The sequence below is a fragment of the Ascaphus truei genome, chromosome 3, assembly GCF_040206685.1.
Source record: "Ascaphus truei isolate aAscTru1 chromosome 3, aAscTru1.hap1, whole genome shotgun sequence".
Classification (NCBI taxonomy): Eukaryota; Metazoa; Chordata; class Amphibia; order Anura; family Ascaphidae; genus Ascaphus; species Ascaphus truei.
The window spans coordinates 84,789,369-84,797,812 of NC_134485.1; the positions used below are offsets into that span (position 1 = coordinate 84,789,369).

The 8,444-nt window shown below is 47.4% G+C and overlaps 1 long non-coding RNA gene across 1 annotated transcript; it reads left to right on the forward strand.

The window, feature by feature from the left end:
* The first annotated feature begins 419 nt into the window (after window positions 1-419).
* LOC142490939 (uncharacterized) lies at window positions 420-7,758 on the forward strand. Its single transcript, XR_012800167.1, has 3 exons — window positions 420-601; window positions 4,982-5,072; window positions 6,638-7,758. It is a non-coding gene; the product is annotated as an uncharacterized LOC142490939 (long non-coding RNA).
* Window positions 7,759-8,444: the final 686 nt, after the last annotated feature.

An 8,444-nucleotide genomic window follows, 5' to 3' on the forward strand; every position in this document is an offset into this window, starting at 1 on the left:
AGATAGAGGGCGGGCAGGCCTGCTTTTCCCCCCTGCATCTTACCCCCCCGCGGCGGCATGAAGCTAGTTCCAGGCCGGCATCACATCCACACCCCCCCCCACATGCGGCGGCTTTGGGGGCATGAAGATAGCGGGCGGCACGCCATTCCCTCCAACCCCCCCCCCCCCCCATACCTCACGTGGCGGCTTGAAGATAGCAGGCGGCACGCCATTCCCTCCAACCCCCCTCCCCCATACCTCACGTGGCGGCTTGAAGATAGCGGGCGGCACGCCATTCCCTCCCCCCCCCATACCTCACGTGGCGGCTTGAAGATAGCGGGCGGCACGCCATTCCCTCCCCACCCATACCTCACGCGGCGGCCGTAGTGGAATATTTGGGGAGGTGGGTGGGAGTCACGTGGTGAGGTGTCCCCGCCGCCACTGCCCTGCTCCTCCCGCTGGCAGGTCCCGCAGTGCGTGGCCAAGCAGGTTTGCAGGCTGTGAGGAGGGTGGAAGAAGGCGGTAGGGCTGCTGCGTCGCCCCTGAGGGTTGTGAGGTGATGGGAGCGGCGGCGGCGCTAAACCCCCCACCCGCGCGGCCAAGCAGGGCGCCGCGAGGGGAGGTGAGTTGCGGGTGAGGGGGGGTGATGATGGAGGGGGGGGGAGGTGAGGTTTGGGTGAGGGGGGGGCTGGCCTCGGGGGTGAGGAAGATGTGTGTGTGTGTGTGTGTGTGTCTCCGTCTCTCCTTTGGCCCGTCACTCAGCCTCAGGCCAATGAGAGGTGTGCGGGGGCGGGCGGGCCAAGGGAGCAATCTCATTGGCCTGGCCCAAGGTCCAATGGGATTGCCGCTAGGGACACAGGGAGGGACACAGGGAGACACATATAGACACGGACACATATGACGCTTTCAGAAATATATAGTAAGATATATATATATATATATATATATATATATATATATATATATATATATATATATATATATATATATATGTTAAACATGAAGAAGGGAAAAGAAGGGTCATAAAGGTGCACTGAAACAGTATATGATGGAAAAATGGAAAAAATGGACTTTATTGGCAATGAGTATTAAAAAAACACACAAGACAGACCCATACAAATCTCATAATAAATTGCTGTGTGATACAATGATGGAAAATTATACACCAAAAAGGTACATGAAATCTGGTAGGAACCAAAACAAAAAAGTACAGATATACCATAACAAAACCAGGGGAAAGAAAATTCCCCCAGTGTTGTAACTAAGATCGGCCGATCTATAGCAAAAAACTCAAATAATTAGAGAATTGGTAAACCAAACCAGAACACAGAAAAAAATATATATAAATAAATAAGGTGTAACACACAGCTAGAGGATAATAATGTTGTGACCCTATGATGTGCTGCAAACAGACTGTAAAAGCTGTTGCCAAAACTATGCTGCACACATGAAATAATCAGCAAGAGAATGGAGTCCAAATAGTGCACTGGTAGCACTCATCTTAAGTCCCCAGAGGTAAGAGCTCAATAATAATGAGCAAAGGTAATGCTGGAGCAGTCCAGGGACAGAGAGCGCTTGCAGATAGGTATTGAACAAGGCAGTGAGGAAGTCCCAACATACAGACCAGCGTCCCACGCTCAGGCACCAGCGACGTCACAAACGAAAATCTTGGGCAATCAGATGCAGCACACGGGTCAGGAGGAGGTGGGGGTACTGTCACAGCTCTGCTCCATTTACCGACGTTTCACCTAAAGGGCTTCTTCCGGGAGCGTACAATGTCAGGATTCAGACGCACTCTTTAAAGGGCTTCGTTTTCGCGCCAAAAGTTCACTCGCGGCAATCAGCCAATAGGAATTGCTGAAAAATGGAGCAGAGCTGTGACAGTACCCCCACCTCCTCCTGACCCGTGTGCCGCATCTGATTGCCCAAGATTTTCGTTTGTGACGTCGCTGGTGCCTGAGCGTGGGACGCTGGTCTGTATGTTGGGACTTCCTCACTGCCTTGTTCAATACCTATCTGCAAGCGCTCTCTGTCCCTAGTCTGCTCCAGCATTACCTTTGCTCATTATTATTGAGCTCTTACCTCTGGGGACTTAAGATGAGTGCTACCAGTGCACTATTTGGACTCCATTCTCTTGCTGATTATTTCATGTGTGCAGCATAGTTTTGGCATCAGCTTTTACAGTCTGTTTGCAGCACATCATAGGGTCACAACATTATTATCCTCTAGCTGTGTGTTACACCTTATTTATTTATATATATATTTTTCTGTGTTCTGGTTTGGTTTACCAATTCTCTAATTATTTGAGTTTTTTGCTACAGATCGGCCGATCTTAGTTACAACACTGGGGGAATTTTCTTTCCCCTGGTTTTGTTATGGTATATCTGTACTTTTTTGTTTTGGTTCCTACCAGATTTCATGTGCCTTTTTGGTGTATAATTTTCCATCATTGTATCACACAGCAATTTATTATGAGATTTGTGTGGGTCTGTCTTGTGTGTTTTTTTTAATACTCATTGCCAATAAAGTCCATTTTTTCCATTTTTCCATCATATACTGTTTGAGTGCACCTCCCCCTGGAGCTCCATACAGCATCTGCCACACGTGGGGACGCCAGAGAGTGAGCTCCGGTCGCCATCTTGGATCCACAGAAAGTGCTTCAAGTCCTGCTGCTTTCAAACATCCTGCATCCTGTGAGTAGGGCAACGATTTTGCCCCCCCGGATTAGTGTGTGAAACTATCCAGAATCCTGCATTAGTTGTTAATAAATAGCTTTTTTATTAATTTCTGTCTGGCTAGTTGTTGTTGTGAGTCTGTCTTGTTTGTTTTATGTTGTCAGTGTTATATGTTTTTATGTCCTCATTCTGACATACTGCACTATAATTCTCTCTTTATTTTTTCACATATCACGTCACGTTTTGGAGGAAATCTGCACTTTGCTCATCACCATCACTAAAGGACTTGATTTGGACTTTACACGTCACGGTTTGAACTGGCGCCGGCTTATCCTTTTTCTTTGCTTAGTTACTGACTGTACAGTCAGTTTTTGTCTGGCTGCCATTATAATATTATTGTGTGTTTTAGCGCTGTTTTGCACCGTCTTTTCTGTTTTTGTATCATTTCTAACACGTAAAACATTTTTTTAAAGAGCAGATCCAGCTCGGGCAGCAAAATTCTAACATTTATCATATTTTGCCTGATCAGACCCTAGAAAACCCTCCCTGAGACCCTAGGGAACCACATTTGTATTCTATGGCAGGGTGCAAACTCCTGGGGGTGTGAGATTTATTTATGGGAGCGTGGCGGTTACAAATGCCCCGCGCTTTCCCCCAAAGCATTTAAAATGAATGCCGGGGAGCGCGCGAGGCCCCTGTAACTTACTTACCTTGACTTTGAGCGACACGTTGCCATGACAACACGCGTCCAATGCTTCTGCAGCGTTATTTGCCACCACTTCCTAGGTAAGGGGGGGGGGGGGTGTGAGCACTGGGGCTGAGTAGGTGGGGAGCGCAGCGCAGAAAGTTTGTGCACCCCTGCTCTATGGAATTGATTATACAGTCATTTAAGTTTATATTCATGTCTGTTATTTCAGCATTTAACGTATGTGATGCGTTTATATTGGCCAACAGCCAATATGTGGCTAATAGATCTATTGGCCATTACTATTGGGTTAGGGGGTCAGGCTTGGGGTGGCCCGTGTTGGGGGTAGAAGCCCCGGGAAGTGTCAATGACACACCCAATAAGACACTAGTTAATGGAAATAGATGGGAGTTCAAAGATTGATAAGCTTTAGAAATCTCATAAGTATCTGCAGAGATTTGTGAGGTTTTCTTAGGATCTTTAACTAATATAAAAGGGTGATGGAGACCCGGTACAATATCCCTCATTGTAGAGTCCCACCTATTCCCGAGCCACCTATTCCTGAGCCACAGAATGCAGTGACAGTCACCATGGTGTTGATCATGTTTACAAAAAATGCATCTTTAGAATGTTCCGTGGCTGGAACTTCACTGCATTTCAAACACTAACATTTCAGGGATGCAAACTTTGACGTCTCATAGCTGGTGCCTCCTTCTTCTGCGATAAGGAGCTGCCTCTGTTACAAAACTGCTTTAAGACCACTTTGGCACTGCGTGGGTTAGCGCGCACCAAGCCATCGCTCAGTGTCTGGAAATGGCGACGGGCTGTTTTGCCAGATTTAAGTGTCCGTCTCTGCAGGCATGCTGGAGGTCCATACGCGGAAGACGCCAGCAGGAGTGCAGGCCGAGTCCCATTGTGTTAATGTATGTATGTATGTATGTATGTTTGTATATATGTATGTATGTCTTTATTTATATAGCACCATTAATATACATAGCGCTTCAAAGTGGTAATACACGTGACAATCATATAAATAACAAATACCAATAACAGATCATGGGAATAAGTGCTTCAGACATAATAATTAACATTTAGGAAGAGGAATCCCTGCTCCCAAGAGCTTACAAACTAATTGGTAGGTAGGAAGAACGTACAGACAGTAGGAGGGCGTTCTGGTAAGTGTGTCTGCAGGGGGCCAAGCTTTATGTATCAGGTGTATCGTATTAGCTATGGAGCTACTCATATGCTTCGTTAAGCAGGTGTGTTTTAAGGTGGGTCTTTGCTCTCTATGCTAACTTCAAGGTCAATAATACACAAGTTAAAAAGCAGGGGTCCCAGCACCGATCACAGAGGTACAGTACTCCACTCACGACTTTACCCAACCTGAAAATGTTCCATTTATGACAACTCTCTGTTGTCTATCATTCAACCACTTTTCAATCCAGGTTCAAATATTTTTTACAGAATCCAATTTGCTTTATTTTGTACATTAATCTTGTGTGGAACCATATCAAAAGCCTTTGCAAAATCTAAGTAGACCACAACGATTTAGTATTTTCTATATATACTTTTTTGTGTCATTTTTAATCCCCAATATAATAATGGTTGGACGGTAATGTTAAAATAAGATCTGTCTTACCAGGTACAGGGAGATGGAGGAGGAGAAAAGGGAGATAGAGAAGAGGAAGCAGGAAGCCCTGGAACAGGAGAACAGCGTGCAGGTGGCTACCCAGGTATACAACGCAGATGAGGAACGAAGTGCAGAAAGGAAGGAGGGAGAGAGAGCGGTAGTGCTGACAAGTGTTGGAAAGACGGTTGGCGATGAGGAAACCCCTGGGCAGGAAATACAGAGAGACGTTAACACATCTTTTAAGCACAGCATGGGAATCAGATGCAAAGCCAGAAAAAACCCTCACAGACTAGCTGTGTTAACAGCGAGCATTAGCTTATAAGGATTCCATTTACAAATGGACATCAGGCAAAAGGTGACACGGTATGCTCATTTGCATGTCATTCTCCAGAATCCTTTGCAGCAGTGGCATGCAAATGAGCACACACTGACACCTTTTGCTTCAAATCCATTTTGACGTGGACCCTAGAAGCTTATGCTGCATTGCACAGCTTTTCAGCACAGCCTGGGTTAAGATGCATAGCCAGTAAACCTACCTACAGACAGCTGTTTCGACCTTTAGGGTCTCAATGTGAGGCTGGTTATACTGGCTTTGCAATTTGAAGCTTGGATAGGTGTCCACCACATTTAGTTAAGTTATGGTGGGTAAAAAAAAGTGACAAAAAACCCTCCAAAGCAAAGCATATAGCAAATGGAAATATTACTGTGTGCTCATTTGCATGTCTTAGACAGGTCTGCACCCTGCCTTTCACCATTATCACCCAGCACACAGTGCTTCCACTGCAGTAAGGGATTCTGGGAAATGACATGCAAATGAGCACACAGTATATACATATACAGACAGACGCTTACTTACTTTGGGCCTTCCACTCTGTGACGTCAGCGTGCCGGAAGTTGCAGCGCACACTTCCGGTGCACGCCGGCATCAGAGAGACCCAGCGTGGGACAGTGCAGGAGGCATGCCAGCAGCTGGGGAGATGCCCGGGGGCAACAAGAAGCCCGACTAGCGCCGACCGTGCTCTCCCGCAGTTACCGGCAACCCAGGACAGGAGGAGAGCCGCATGTAGGTGCTGAAAGAGCCGCAGGTTGCCGACCCCTGCCCTAAGCGGAGCTGCTCATGGCTGTTTTTGCACGAGCTGCAGGTTTGGTGCATTGTCCGTTATAATAGGAGCGTGCATGTCGCAGCATGATTCTGCAGGGATCGCTCGGCTCTGCATGCAGCAGGTATCGGCAGCTCTCACTTCTGCATGATTTGGCTCTCACCGCACCGATCAATTCCTGAAATCAGTTTTCAGCGTCATCTCCATCTTTCATTGTCATGCATTGCCCGAGGGAACATTGTTCGGGGAGAATGTAGAACAATGGCGCAGGGATTGCAAGAGTTGCTTTTGTATGGGATTCATAGCGGAGAGAAGCATGATTTTAAACCCGCTGTTCATAGAGAGAGAGAGAGAGAGAGAGATGTACAGGGGGTCCTCTGTTATCCTTCGGAAACCGTTCCGCAAAACGTCTGCTTGCCAATCCAATGTTAATCCGCGGGGGTCGAATAATCCGTTCCGACATTGTATAATGCGTTCTGCGGAATGCATTATGACGCGACGGATAATGAAGCGACGGATAGCGAGCACCTGTATATCCTTTTAATGCCCTGCTTTGCCCCCCTTGCAGAGTAAAAGCCCTGACTGCATTGAGCTGAGAGCTGTGGAGGAGGAGAAGCAGCAGTCGGATCTGGAGGCCACCACTGAAGAGAGAGAGAGCGAGAGAGAGAGCGAGAGAGAGAGAGAGAGCGAGAGCGAGAGAGAGAGCAAGAGAGAGAGGGAGAGAGATGGCGAGGGAGATGGCGAGGGAGATGGCGAGGGAGATGGCGAAGAAGATGGCGAGGGAGATGGCGAGAGAGATAGAGAGAGAGAGAGCAAGAGAGATGGCGAGGGAGATGGCGAGGGAGATGGCGAGGGAGATGGCGAGGGAGATGGCGAGAGAGATGGCGAGAGAGATAGAGAGAGAGATAGAGAGAGAGATAGAGAGAGAGATAGAGAGAGAGAGATAGCGAGAAATCGAGCGAGAGATAGAGCGAGAGATAGAACGAGAGATAGAGCGAGAGATAGAGAGAGAGATAGAGAGAGAGATCGAGAGATAGAACGAGAGATAGAGAGAGAGAGAGAGATAGAACGAGAGATAGAGCGAGAGATAGAGCGAGAGATAGAGCGAGAGATAGAGAGAGAGATAGAGAGAGAGATAGAGAGAGAGATAGAGAGAGAGATTGAGCGAGAGATTGAGCGAGAGATTGAGCGAGAGATTGAGAGAGAGAGAGAGATAGAGAGAGAGATAGAGAGAGAGATAGAGAGAGAGAGAGAGATTGAGCGAGAGATAGAGCGAGAGAGAGAGAGAGATAGAGTGAGAGATGGAGTGAGAGATGGAGAGATAGAGCGAGAGATAGAGATAGTTATAGAGAGATACAGATAGAGATGCGGATAGATAGAGATACAGATAGAGATACAGATACAGATAGATAGATAGATAGATAGATTTAGATAGATAGATAGATTTAGATAGATAGATAGATTTAGATAGATAGATAGACACACACACGTATGTATACGATAAAGCAGGTTTTTATTATATCCAGGAACGCTCCTGCTCCGGTCACATGGTTTCCCGGCTCACACTGGTATCTGCTGTGCAATGGTTTCCTGCTGCTTCCACGCTGGCTGAATACAGACTTCTGATGCTGCCACCGCCAGAGGACCTCTGCTGCTGTTCCTAGATGTTGCTGCAGTCTTCCTCCACCCTGCAGGTAAGTGCCATCCAGGTAACCGGGTACCCGGCCGGGTAGAACAATTGATTTTGCCCGGGTACCCGTTACCCGCTTAAAAAAAAAAAGTATGACCCGGTACAACACTAGAATATACATATTTACACATTTTCGGAAGGATCATAAACTTGCGCGATTATAGTACCCCCGAGTCGCCTGTCGCCGCTATCGCCGCCTATCGCAGCCCTAAAAAGGCGATCTTCTCCCCAATCCAATACGCCTCAAAATTTTGGCTGATTGGTGGGGAGATGCGTCAATGAGCTGCGATAAGTGTGGACTTACAAAAAATCAGGCCCTTTTCTGCCTGGGATTGATGCCGGGGGTCTCCGGAGCTGATAGATATTAATACCAGCACCGGACCCCCCCGGCATGCATTCGATGCAGGAAAAATGCATTTACAGCAACTTCATTACCTTAGCGGCTAACCACTAAGGCAATGAATGGGTTAAACACCCGTGCCAGGCTTACTGTGGCTAGCGAGGGTGGGTGAAGGGAGAATTTGGCCCTTAGTGGCTGTTTAGGCCTTGCAGGGGGGGGGGGGTTCCGGGGGGACTTAACCCCTTCATTACCTTAGCGGTTAATACTGCTAAGGTAATAAAGGGGTTAACCCAACCGCTACCCACCCGCAAGGTCTAGACACCCATCCTTAGGGCTTAAACCCCC